Here is a 14,343-nt window from a genome sequence, read left to right as displayed (position 1 = left end):
TTTTGGCACCCAATCGCCGTTACTGGCTTCCAGGTGAAATCTCTCTCTCTCTCTCTCTCTCTCTCTCTCTCTCTTAACCATAGCCCGCTACGATCCTTTCTCACATTTAGAATTCTTTATTGGTAATAATAATTGCTAATGCGTATAATGTAATTTATAAATATATTATTTGCTAAACATAGAATTATCGTGGCTATTCAATGCAATGGTTCTGGTGAAAGAAAATGAAAGGTATTTTAAAAACACTTTTAGCTTGCGAAACTCAGAACTATCCGAATACTTCTGACCAGTATCGGCGATTTGGTGCCAAAACTGGGGAAGGAGAGGGGGAGAATTATTTTCTGTTTGTAGACAAGCATTCCCAGGGCGGGCTTCAGCTACTGGGCGGGTCGCAAGTGGCGGATAGCGAATGGCCATCAGAAATGATGGTTAGCTGCGAATAAGTCATAGCCAAATAAGCAGTCCCGGACCGAGGAGGCAGTGCTACCTGGGTGTGGAGGGAGTGATCTGTGGCAGGATCACACCCATTAAAACCCAGAAATGCCCGAAGACAGGACTGTGACATGGCGAAGAAGTGCCGCCATTAAATAAGCACAGCCCCTGCTGCCTTGCAGGGAGGGGAGGGATCCCCAAAGGCTAAGGGAAGGATACCCTGACAGAAAACCAAGGGGCAGGGGGGGCTCCGAAGGCAAAGCAACACCAACATACCTAGGGGAGTAAACCCTAAATAAATCCTGGTCCTCCAGGTTGGGGGACCCCGTCAAAAGAACTTGTTACGGATACCACAAGATTGCCTCGGAGGAGATCGGATAATTTGTTGACGACCCGGCGAATGAAAAGGCTAATGAGAAGGAAAAACCGATATAATGCTCGCAACCTGGAATGATGTAAGAACATTGAAGAGACCAGGAAAGCTGAGAGAAATAAGAGCAGAAATAGAAAAGTATGGAGTGAAAGTGGTAGCATTACAAGAAACACGCTGGAAGGGACAAGGAATGATAACGTCTGGAAAACATATACTGATGTATAGAGGAGGAGAAACTGGTAATAATGGTACAGGTTTCATAATCCAAAAGTCAATCAAATCAAGTATTTTTAACTTTACAGCAATTATTGATAGGGTGTGCTCAGTCAGAGTTGTTGCAAAATTCTTCAATATCACGATGTTTTGAGTGTATGCCCCCACAGAAGAAGCAGAGGAGGAGGAGAAAGATGCTTTTTACTCAAAATTAGAAGAAGAAATAAATAATGTACAAAGGCACGATGTAAAAATCATACTAGGGGACTGAAACGTCAAAATAGGAAGAGAAGAGATGTACAGAAGCATAATTGGGAAAGAAAGCCTGCATGAAGTAAGCAATGATAACGGATTGAGATTGATAGATTTCGCAAGCAGTAAGGAAATTGTAATTAAAAGTACTTGTCTCCCACGAAAATACATAAAAAAGGAGACCTGGGTGTCTCCAGACGGCCGCACGAAAAACCAAATAGATCATGTTATAATAGACAGGAGACATGCCACAGATATTATGGAGATCAGTAGTTGTAGAGGTGCTGATGGAGACACAGACAACCATCTAGTAAGAATCAAGTATAGAGAGAAAATTGATGTGAAAGATCAAAAAAGGAAAGTAAGAACATGAAACATAACGTAGAGGAACTCAGGAATACCAGAGTAAGAGAGGCATACCAAGAAAAACTCATGGAGGCACTGGAAACAAAAAAGGAGATATGGGAGAAAGGAGAACTAGAATGTAAGTGGGAAATATTAAAAACAGTAATAGGTAATGTAGCAGAGGATACATTGGGAAAGAAACAAAACAAGAAGAGAGAACAGTGGTTTGATGAAGAATGCTCAATACTAATACAGGAGGGAAACGATGCCAGAAAAAGAATGCTTCAACGGAGAACAAGACAAGTAGTGGCAGAGAAACAGATAAGACATGTAGAGCCAAGAAAAGACAGTTTGAGAGAAATAGAATAGAAGAGTTAGATGAAATGAAAGATAGAAATGAGATACGAAAGTTTTATGAGAGAACAAGAGATCTGAAGAAAGGATACCAACCCAGAGCAGTTTTCTACAATGATAAAGAAGGAAACCTCATTGGAGACAAAAGAAAGATGATGGAAAGATGGCAGGAGTATTTCTGTGAATTACTTAACGGAGCCAATGAGGATGATAAAGAAGAGGGAAAAAGTGATGAAGAAGAGAAAGAAATAAGTGAGGAAGAGGAGGAAGGGATAATACCAACTTTAGAAGAAGTAAAAAATGCAATAAAGTCTCTACAGAATAATAAAGCGCCAGGAGAAGATGGCATAGAATCGGAGCTGTTGAAATATGGTGGAGAGGGAGTGAAGAAGGCCATATATGAAGTGATAGAAGAAGTTTGGATAAAAGAAGAAATGCCCAGAGACTGGACAATAGGAATAATATGCCCAATACATAAGAAAAGGGATAAAGCTAAGTGTGAAAACTACCGCGGGATAACACTACTGGATGGAACCTATAAAGTATTTGGTAAAATGAAAGAGTTTGGAATCGCAAGGAAATTGATAAGACTGACAAAAATTACAATGAAATCAACGGAATGTAAAGTCAGAGTTGAACAGGAAATGACAAACATGTTTAAAGTAGAGAAAGGACTGAGACAGGGAGATTTACTTTCTACAATACTATTTAATTTAGCATTGGAAAAAGTAATCCGACAACTACCAATCAACCCTGGGGGAACAATATTAAATAGACTAACACAAATAGTAGCATATGCAGATGATGTAGCTTTAATAGCAAGGAATAAGCAAACTATGGAAGACAGTTATCAAGTGTTAGAAGAGAAAGCTCAAGAACTAGGGCTGGAAGTGAACATAAATAAAACCAAATATATGAAGATGGGAGATCCAGAACGAGGCAGAAGAATAAATGGAAAAGAATGTGAAAGAGTGGAAACCTTTAAATATTTGGGCTCAATAATAACAGCAGATAACAAGACAGCTACAGAAATACAGGAAAGGATAATAAGTGGAAATCGATGCTATTTTTCTTTGCAAAATGTGTTTAAATCTAAGAATGTTAGTAGGAACACAAAAATTAAAATATATATACAACAACATTAAGACCCATAGTAATGTACGGTTCAGAAAGTTGGGTGATGTCGGTAAGAGAGGAATATTGGTTGTTAAGGTGGGAAAGGAAAATACTGAGAAGGATATTTGGAGCGGTAAGAGATAAAGAGGGATGGAGAATGAGAACAAATATGGAAGTACAGGAATTGTTTAATCAGCCAGATATTATAGTGAAGATCAAATAGGGTAGAATACGATGGGCTGGGCATGTTCAGAGGATGGAAGAAGCACGAGTTGTCAAGAAAATATTCAATGGAAAACCGGAAGGGAGAAGGAGAAGAGGTAGGCCCAGGAAAAGATGGATAGAGGACGTAGAAGAGGACCTAAGAAGATTAGGAGTTAAAGGATGGAGAAGAAAAGCAGAGGATCGAGATGAATGGAGAGAGGTAGTCAGGAAGGCCAAGGACCTACATGGACTGTAGCGCCAACCAGTAAGTAAGTAAGTAGACAAGCATTAAGAGGTCATAGTACGGGGGAAAGAGTGACAAAAAGTAGGGGGCAACTGTCCCCAGGTATCCCAAATAGCCGCCACTATACATATATATATGAACACGCATCTGGCCTCTCCCTCAAACAAATCCTGGTTACGGTTCTGATTTGAAATATATGGACAGGGAGGAGTTTAGTATTAGGGTTCGCAGTGTATTTCATAAAAGCAAGACAGAGAATTGTACGTTTAGTTAGTTTATTACAGTCACAGACATTTCTGGGTACTGGGTGTAAGGAATGACCATTCTTGCAGGCACCCAAATGTCAACCTCCCTTCCACGTAGTACACCCTGGACCGAATTTTGCAAAGTAGCGAGGCTATGGTGTCTGGACTCACGGCCAATATAATCCTCTGTGAATTCCTCTTTGTCGCCCATACATGTTTTCAATTCTCCTCTCACCCAGTGATGTGCCGTAGACTATAAGTTTACGTCTACATGCGTTGTCTACAGGTAATCTACGCGTAGATTACATTGGGTTGTAGTTTACATAGACTACGTAGACAATCTAAAGTGCATTAAAATTAATTTTCAAGGCTTTCATGAAAGGAAAGTGACATTTTCTACTATATTGGTTCCTAACGAAATGAAAAGAATCCTATTTACAACAAAATTTCTCTTCTCTTCTATTATCAACTATGGAAGAAGATAAATAGTATGCAAAAAACAAAAACAGATGGCAGTCGTGAGGCAAGAGTGGTCTTTTTCCCATAAAACACTAGAATATTTCTTATATTAGGTTTCTTCCTAGATGAGAAATTGTTCGAATTTGGAAGAAATAGTATGAAAAGTTCTCCTCACACATCAGCAACTGATACGCAGTATAATTTTCTTCTAATTCCACTGCGCTCTTAGCTAAGCTATCACCTTTCGCCATGTTGTTTACATAGATTACGTCATCTACGAGTATAAAATAGTCTACGTGTAGAATGTAGACTATGGTTGTTTACGCGTAGACGCACATCACTGCTCTCACCCAATGGCGGCGATTATGGGGAGCGTGGGGGGGACAGTTGCCCCCACATTTTGCCACTTTTGCCCCCGCACTATGCCATGCTAAACCTTACGTACCAAGGGAAAGTAAACTGGGCTCGGGTACCCTTTTCTACACCCTCGAATTTTCGCACATTTCACATATTATCGTTACGAAAATTAGTTCTTCATAACATACGATATTTCTAAATAGCGCGGAAAGTCATTTTTTAAGATCTACGTGCTATAAAACTTACGTTTTTCAATATTTACATTCCTTATGTAACGTCGAAACGGTTTTGCAGCGATTTGATCATGGCGAATCTTGGATTCATGTCACAGGCGCAGGTCTGAACATTTTCTTCTTCTTCTTATGTTTGACTTCTGCAATGGGATAATTTGCATTTTTTTCTTCTTATGAATGACTTGTGCAATGGGATAATTTGTGATTTCAATATATTATTTATGTAATTTATTGGCGGTTGAGACATCCTTAGCGTGTGTAAATACGTTATCTTGTGGAACATCGTGCACATTTCTTTTCGGCAACTGTAGGCCGTTTTCTGAATGACTTGTGGGCTGGGATAATTTGCGACTTCTTATTTTTATCATGGAACGACGGGGTAGGGCAATATTCTGTGGAAAAGGACAAAAAAGACGACTTATTGCATACGACTGACTGCACTTAACGACTTTTAGTTTCAACTTCCACCTGCAATGCCTGGCCTTGGGGAAAAGAGGTAAGTTAACTTCTCAGCTTTACTTTCAGCATTAAATTTGGCTAATTTTTGTTTCTTCATGAGTCAATGCGACAAAAGTGAGAAATAGTGTTCGGGGCAGGTGACACCGGCTCATTTTTAATGCCTTGCTAAATGTGCGATAACGCCCGGAAACCTTTCACTCGTAGCCCCAAAAACCATCCACGGATAGCCCCACAAACCATTCACACAAGGTTAGGTTAGGCCTGTTAGGTTAGGTTCCATTAGCACTCAATTCACCCCTAAATTCATCGAAAAAAGAAAGCGCGGCGAACATAGTTAAAAATACGTCCGAACTATTGCAAACGACAAAATCGCCACTTCAAACGGCTGTAGAGTCGTAAATACTTCTTTCCGCGCTCCAATGTTTTTTTATTCAGAAATAGGATCACATAACCTTCATAATGAAAGAAAAAAAAATTCAAAATTCGAGGGTGTAGAATAGGGTACCCGACCCGTAAACTGTCCTTTGCCCCCACCCCTCCAATTTTCGCACCTTCACCCCCAGTTTTGGAACCCAATCGCCGCCACTGCTCTCTTCTACTTCGGCACCATTCATCTTCATCTTCGTAATTAGCCAAAAGTGGCAGAAAAGCGATCTAAAATTCGGTGGGATGACTGCAACTCAGAAGTGTCCGTGACTGTACATACTAGTTAGCTTGTCATCGGTGCTAATGTTAGCAACTTTAAATCAAACTTCAAAACATGCTGTTGGATAAGCAATATATCTCTACAAGCAAGTCAAGAATCTAGGAGTCGAAATTATATTCTCACTACTTTCATTTTTGACTTACACTTTTTCATATTTATTTATTCATTTATTTAACAGAGAATTCCAAATACAGCATTAGCCATTTTGCATGGAAATGTACAAACTAACAACATAAACTAAAATTACATGCAGTAAAGTGACTTTCACTTTTATACACAGTAAAGTTCCCCGTGCATATAGCACCGTGTCATGAAGGAACAATTTAGGGGTAAGGGCCCCACACATTTATATACATCAGCCTAAAAATAACGTGCCTGATCTTCAAAAAGACTACTTGATGTGGTAGATAATTGTGTTGGCTGGATAGTCTGTGGACAGAAAACGGTTGATGAAGCATAACCTTGGCTTCTGAGAAGCGAAAAGTTGAGTACTTCTTGTTGTGCGAGACGACACTAAAAAGTGACGTTGCCATTGACTATTTTATGCAGGAATATATGGTCTGCCAGTATCTCTCATGAGTAGTGTGGATATTTGACATTTTCAGATGAATGGACGTTTGCAGGTGTTTTGTAGATGGAATTTGGTGACGAACAATTGCCCAGAAAAAAAATAAAACTTAATGTATCACTTAAATTTGAGAGGCCAGATTGGGGAGCAATTTTTGGAGTAACTAATAGTTTGTAAAAAGTGTTAACAGGTTGTTTATTTCAGTAGAACGACAGAGTAGACGCAGCATACGCATGGAATCCTTAATAACTGCGGAAATGTGCTCACTGTGGAAATGTGTTAGCACATCGCGCTACGACGCCAGGGGTCCCGGGTTCGAATACCGGCCCGGGCATCGATGTTTGTGAGTGTCCATTCATCAATTTCATCACATCATCGCTCATCCCCATCTTAGCCAAAAGTGGCACAAAAGCGAAGTAAATTAAAGCAAATGAATCACTATCTCTCTCTGACACACATACACACACACACACACTGTCTGGATGTACTGTATTTTCTATTTATAGGCTATTATTTTTAACTTTGTATTAGTTTATTGTGTAACAATGAAACTAAGCATACTCCTGCTTATATATACAGTATGTTATATCATTTTCAGGTGAAAGTACAGTTGACAAAGGAAAGTCAAATGCTAGAATGTTCCAGAACAACTTTCTAATAGTCTGGAGGGGAGTATTTTTGTGTATATATATCGTCCTGTTTTGTACCTTGATACATTTGTACTTGGTACAGAGTCTGAAGAACACCTTGCTAGAAGGTTGAAACGTTACGTTTAGTTTATGTTTTATAATAAAATAAATTTCTGCCTTGGTCAGCATATTGAGTTTTTCACAGTATGTTATCCTTTTGTGCAAGTTTGCTTCGTGAATCTTTATTTTCATGTTTTTGTGTACTTCATGTTTGGAAAGCGATATACAGTAAAAATATTACACAAAAATGTAGGAATCTGGCGATGAGGGGACTGAAAAATTGTCAATCGACTTCGTAATTCGAAACTCATTGTAATTTAGAATTCGATTCGCATTTGTTCACTCTCATTTGCACATTGCACACCTTTAAGCTCGTCAGACTTGTGTGTTAAGAGTCCAAAGTGTTTCCGTTTCGTTCTATCCTGTTCCTTCGTCCGTTTGCCTGCATCTAGTGAATGCTGTTATTGCATGCTTTCAGCGATTTCCGATAAACATGCTTCTACTGATAAGCACACGTAACGATGACGCAAGCGAGGATCCGAGTTTCACTTGTTCGCTGCTCGCCACAAGGTAAGGGAAACAACCCTGTGCGACTCAGACGATGTAGCCTTACCAGCGTTCCGTTGAATTTGACTTCTGTGCACCAAGGGAAGACGGAAGTGGTAAGTGCCTCGTGATTTGTTAGTTTCTTACATGCCGTAGCAGAGGGTTCTTTGATCCAAACTGCACCCTTGTACCTCTTAAATCATTTGACTTGTTGCATGTTGCCGTTCTGACTTTTGTTTTGTATTAGCTAAACTCAAAAGACTTTCATTTGCCTCTACATTATTTCTATATTCAAAAGAATTATACCACCGTGACGGAGTGGTTAGAACATCGCGCTACGACAGCAGGGGTCCCGGGATCGAATCCCGGTCTGGGCATGGATGTTTGCGAGTCTTCATTCATCAGTTTCATCATATCATTACTCATCCCCATCTTCGCAAATTAGCCGAAATGAAGCAGAAAAAGCGAAGTAAAAAATAAAGCAAATAATCTACAAGTTTTGGGCCCTCCCGCCAAAACGCCCCTTTTTACACGTACTTGCGTGAGAACATGTCAAAACCCTTGCTCTTATTCAGTATACGCGCGTGTGTGTAATAGAAATATCTTTAATAGAAAGATTGATGGAAATATTTGAGTTGTGTTATTTAGCGTCGCTTTTCTGCCACTTTTGGCTAATCGAAACGATTATTGAGAGTATGATAGGATGAAACGAGACGGGAACACCTCTGCTAAACACTCCGCCACGAAGGTATACCTCAGGAGAGCTAGGTAGAATTGTAGTCTCGTACATAACGTTTGCAAAATCATGTACGTATATAACTTTTGAGAGCTGTTTAAGGAGAATTCAACTTGGAATGATGGACCAATACTCGTTTCGCAATATTTCGTTAATTGTTCTGCTTTTGCTATTGGCTGTGCGTTAGATTGCGTATGCAGTGGTAGTTCCGTAAGCAAATCGGTTTGATGGTCCCCAAAGTAAATAATTTCGTTACATCCACGGGACTTTCGTGCCTGGCTTCGACGTGTTGAACTTGTAGTAAGACCGATTTCACCTCTTCCTGTGCACGTATAGAGCTAGGGAAGAAGAGACTCGTGGTTAGTAAGAAATTCATATTTAGTTTGTGGTACGGAGCATTCAACCGAAGTTATTAATGGGAAACTAGTGCATATTCGTCAATTTAAAATGAGAAAGAAATCCTTTCACCTTACAATATTCAGGCGATCTTTACTTCTCTGCTCTGGACAATTTAATACGTTTGTTGTTTCACGTAGACATATTTGAGTATGTAATTGGGTTGGCAAAAGCCCCTAATGTCTTGCTCATCCCTGCCCCCCTCCCCCGCAAAACGGAAAGATGAAGATAGGCGGCTGGGCAGAATTGCGCTGGTGCCACATATAGGAAAAGCAAAGCGAGAGCAGGACAAAACTCGCTGGTTCCCGCGCACTGTGTGGCAACGTCAACCGGGCTGCGTTGCCTACTTCGATCGTCAGACCGACCTCTCTACGGGGCACTTTTGTGCCATCCATGACCTTTCGAGCAAACACTGTCAGTTGTATCACATGGATTACAAGCACGAACTCCACAACGAGATCTTTCATTCTCTTAAACCTCGGAACACACGGGGTTGTACTCCGACGTGGCAACAGCGCCAACTTCTGCCACCCGCCTAATTTCATGACTGTACGTTTAGACTACAATATGGTACACTTAATTGCCTCCCGTGATCTATGCTCTTGGATAAAACTATGAGGAAGTCAAAACTGTTTTGAAATTACTTCAAACCGATGCGACAAGGCCTAGAACTTATCTATTCAAAACTACCGGTCTTAAACTACCTTGCAAATAGTCATAAAATTTAACAAAAATTTTAAAAAAAATGTCAAATTAAGTTTATGCATGTTGGTATTATATTGGCAGAATAAGCTTAGGCACATTCTACTTTAAAAACTTTTCTGAAATTGAGTGTGTGTTTGTGGAGGTTTTCCACCTCAAATCAAAACCGCTCCTATGTCACTGATTGAGTCCACCCTTTGCTCTTATAGACTAATCGGGACTGGACCTACAGTTTAAAGTGGGATCCAAACCACTGTGCAAAGTGCTTCCACGAGGAATGGAAGCCAGGGCTCCTTGATTACAAAGCGAAGATGTTATTAGCATCCATTCGGGGATGCTTTTGGTGTCCCTTGATTTTGTACACGATTCTTGTGTAGGTATTTGTAATTTTCGGTTAGTTCAATGCTCGAGGTGGGAGCACGAGGACGGTATCCCAACCTGTTCCCTTAAACTTGACATACAGTCACGGATACTTCTGGGTTCTAAGAATTCCATTAATTTTCAATGGAATCGTTACAACCCAGAAGTGTCCATGACTGTACAATAACCCCGCATGCTCGAGCACACACAGGCGTGTCCTCCCGTTTCGCCTTATTGCGTTTTCACCTCCCCAATAGAATTTCAAATGATTTATATTACACGAACTTTCTAAGGCGAAACGGGACATCCCATTTCGCCTTATCCTGTTTCGCCTTACACACAAAAAATTTCCCACCTGGGAATATTATCGCCTTGAAGGGTAATTCATAATGGGAGCGCAGAGCTTGTGACCTTGGCTCTCATTGTCCTGTCGGTTAGGTTAGGTTAATAATACATTAAAAATAATGACCCTTCATGTCGATAATATTCCCTGGTGGGAAATTTTCTGTGTGAAAGGCGAAATGGGATGTCCGTTTCGCCTTAGCAAGTTAGTGTCACATAAATCACGCGAAAATCTATTGGGGGAGGTGAAAACGCAATAAGGCTAAACGGGCCGTTATCCACACAGGCAGGGCCGCCCCGATGTAGTTTGGTAAATTCTGTCGCCTTGTAATTAAGGGAACTCGGGTTCGATCCACGGTCGAGGCGCATTGGATACTGGTTCGAATCCGGTTCTGGTGGCCACCCGTACATCCTCGAGAAATTCTGCATTGTTTATGGAGTTGGTGTTTAACAAACATTTTTCGTTAGGGTAAAGGAATGGTTGGTTTTATGTGGGAACATTTGCTTGCATTAGGGTATCTACATCTATTGTCTGTAATTTTTGGCATTTCACCGCATAAACGTGACAGATTTTATGCAAAATCTTTTGCAAAAAAGTGGAGTGTGACCATTATGTGAAGCTTTCTTTTTTTAATTGTACCGCTATTACATTTATTACTAAACTGTCTTTAGTGTGCAAAATTAGGATCCACGAAAAGCTCGTCACTATGTTTTTAACTTTAATATGGACATTGTCCCAGCTACCTCTGGAGCAAGGCAGCGCTTAGCGGTAGAGAGGGGCGGGGGGGGGGCATCGAGTGGGCAAAGCGAAGCAGTACACGCTGCTGCTGGAAGGCTGGTATACTGAACGCAACCTCAACTGGCGGCTGGGGAACAGCGAATCAGCGATCAGTTGAATTTTCTTCGACGGAGATCGGGCGTTTTCGAGTCACAAGGTACCAAACGTTGTTCGCGGGACAAACAAATGACCGTTGGGTCCACCACATGTTGCCAAACGTACTGTAAAGAGCGAGGGAATCGTATCGAGCAAGGGTATTGTCAGCATCAGAAATCAGCGAGGCAACTGCACACGCGGTTCTGAACGATGAAGTTTCCGGAAAGACCACACACACAGCCCGGAATGCAGGCACAGTAATAGAAAGACAACTGGCGAAAACAGAAGCAAGCTTGGCAATGATGCTTCGGAAGAGCGATGTGATCCCTTCAGCTTTTACTTCGAAACTGAGTTTGTTGACACCCTTCGGACCACACGCCCCCGAAAATGATTGGGGAACTGAAAGCGCCAGAAATAGCCATCAAGGTCAACCGCCAGTTGGAGTTGCGATCAGTATAACCGTAGTCGCTTTTCCTCTCCTCCACGCAATTCAGTTCCCTCTTATGTGTTCATTGGTGGAGCCGTCTCGCGTCACTACTTGCGCACACACTTGTTTTCGTTCGCTCGCTCCAGAGATAGCTGGGACAGGGTATAGTCCAAATCGATGCACATGATTTCTTCTTGACCGTCTAGCGATCATTTTCCTGTCTGAAAGAAAGTTGAAACATAGTTGTTATTCATTTGTGCATTCAATTGTAGTCGAAATATTACACTCGAGAAAATAACAACAGTATTGCGAAGTACGGACTTGAAAAAATTGTAATCCTCCGTGTCCCAAGATTATTTACCGCTATCTTCGGTTTCGTTATCTAAGTTTCCGATGTGACTATTACGAGATGAAAGGTTGTAAACCGATATTGGAATTGAAAAAACAGGGTAAAGTCAACGCTTTTACTTGGTTAACGTCCAAGAACTGAAGAAATCCGCCGCCACGAACGTGGGTGGGGATAAACAGCGGGCGACCTGTTTTCGTCCAATCACACTCAACCTTCTGCCAATGGGCGCAGCTGTCATTCTGCTCGTCTACTCCACGTGGAGTCTGTCACATGACTGCGGATACGCTGTTGCCGTACTTTGCAACTTCAGTATGGAGACGGTAGGAAGGTACTACTCCGGGGAGGGACAAGGTGGCGTAGAGTAGATGTTTGGCAACACTGTGGCGTGAATGTGATTGTTGCGGCTGGTGGGCGCGCTCCGTGGACTCCAAAGCCAGCCGGTTCGACTATGCAACGATATTGCTCAGGTAGAAGGTAATTTTTACATTTTGTTAAAAGTGCTAGTGACCTTTCAGACTTAACCGACAGACGATAAGCGGCACATGTCACGGTTCGCTTGAAGGAGTGTCAGATTTATTGGTGTTTATATTTTACGTTGTTAGGTTAGGCGTATTAGGGTTGACACTTGTAGCAATTCTCGATTAGTCTATCTGCGCATAAAGTTAATTTAAAAACTCAACAAATGCTTTCTTGATAATTGATCGATTTGTTTTATTTTACTTCACCTTCTGCCACTTTTGGCTAGTCGCGAAGATGGGGAAGAATGATATGATGAAATCGGTGAAGAAACACTCGCAGAGAACACCCAATGACCAGGCAGGGATTCTAACCCGGAGCTTTATTAAACTTTGGTCGCCCACTTTGTTCGAATACGTAAATCGAGACTGCGGACGCTCAGTTTAAAGTAAGATCGGAACCAACGTTCAATGTGTCTCAACCGCTGATCGGTCCCGAGACCTCTTGTTTACAAGGTGACAGAAATGCACACTTTATGCACAGAAAGGCTAATCGCGGGGCTGGACCTACAGTTTAAAGTGGGATTAGAACCAGGGACCCCTTGATTACAAGACGACGATACTACCACTGCGCCATCAGGGAGGCGCCAAATACGATCTGTAGATAAAACTAAGAACAAATGAATCCGCAACATAGCTTACCACTGTCTAAATATATTGTATTTCCAGCATTATAAAATTACATAATATTTTTAAAAATTGTTATCCTTACATTTCCATATATAGAAGAACTACCACCAACATTCGACTGACTTTTGATTTTCAACAAGTCAGCGAGTGTAGTAAACGAGTGTGCACTGACGCGTACTGCATGCTACTTTCTCGACTCCTCATTTAATTGACACTTTCGAACTGCACTAGGTGACGTTCAGTGGCGGCAATTTGGAGGGGGAGCGTGTGGGAGCAGTTGTCCTCCCCCCCCCCCACCTTTGCCCTATACTATGCCAAACCTAATATACCAAGGGAAAGTAAACTGTCCTTGCCCTCTAAGTTTTGGAACCCAATCGCCGACACTAGTGACGTCAGTTCCGACAACACCGTACTTAAAGCATGCTTTTTGGACTTTTCGGGGAAAGCCTTTATAAGTGTAAGCTCTTTCCTACCCCTCCAGGACAAAGGGTCAGTTGATGAGAGAGAAGATGGCGTTACGATCTTGCCGTATCAGAGATTACGACACCTGCCATCGTAATGCACTACGTTCTTCCGTTACGGTATCGGATGCAGGAGATAAGGACATAGCACATCCACTTCTTTGTTGCTCTGAGCTTCAAGATTTTATGCCAACTAAAGAAAAGTCAACGCGAAGGCTGTGAATATTACAACATTTTCTCTCCTCTATATGGTTATACTATTAGATACAGTTAGTTCGGACAAAGGAGAAGAGACGAGACGATATGCCCAACAGAGTTCCAGCAACCGGGTCCATGATGCAACCAGAAAACCTTGTTGGTGCCGAAAAAGCGGTGGCAGCATCCCACATTGGTCATCTCGTGGGTGGACCACTTTTATCCTCGCAGAAAAGAAGAGCAGAAAAAAGAAGAGCATCGAAGGCCGCGCCTTGTCTGGAGTCACTGACCAAAGCTGCCTGTTTTTCCCTTCCTCTTCGGTGCATGCACCTGCGGAGAATATAGGATTTTTTCTGGGAACGCGTCCCAAGGGACATGTTGCAGTTTTGCAAGGTGGATTGTTGGGGAGTCGACGCTCTGGCTTTCCTGGAAGATGCAAGGGAGCCGGGAACGTTCATCAATGTCTTCTCTTGGCCTTCCCCAGCCGAGCCACCGACGCGGAGTACACCTCCTTGTTGTCAGCGCAAGGCGTCGACCCTGGTTGAAACTGAAACCAATCAA

General features: G+C 41.8%; 1 long non-coding RNA gene across 1 annotated transcript in view; it reads left to right on the top strand.

Annotated features, from left to right (window-relative positions):
* The first annotated feature begins 7,837 nt into the window (after nt 1-7,837).
* Nucleotides 7,838-14,343, top strand: part of LOC146005248 (uncharacterized) — a 110,725-nt gene continuing 104,219 nt past the window's right edge. The window contains exon 1 of the long non-coding RNA XR_014443997.1: nt 7,838-7,911. This is a non-coding gene — a long non-coding RNA (uncharacterized LOC146005248). The remainder of the gene's footprint in view (nt 7,912-14,343) is intronic.

Source organism: Lepisma saccharinum, chromosome 23 (genome assembly GCF_977018435.1).
Source record: "Lepisma saccharinum chromosome 23, izLepSacc3.1, whole genome shotgun sequence".
In the NCBI taxonomy this organism is placed as follows: Eukaryota; Metazoa; Arthropoda; class Insecta; order Zygentoma; family Lepismatidae; genus Lepisma; species Lepisma saccharinum.
Note: the sequence above shows the minus strand (reverse complement) of the source record. Positions and strands in the feature narration are given on the sequence as shown.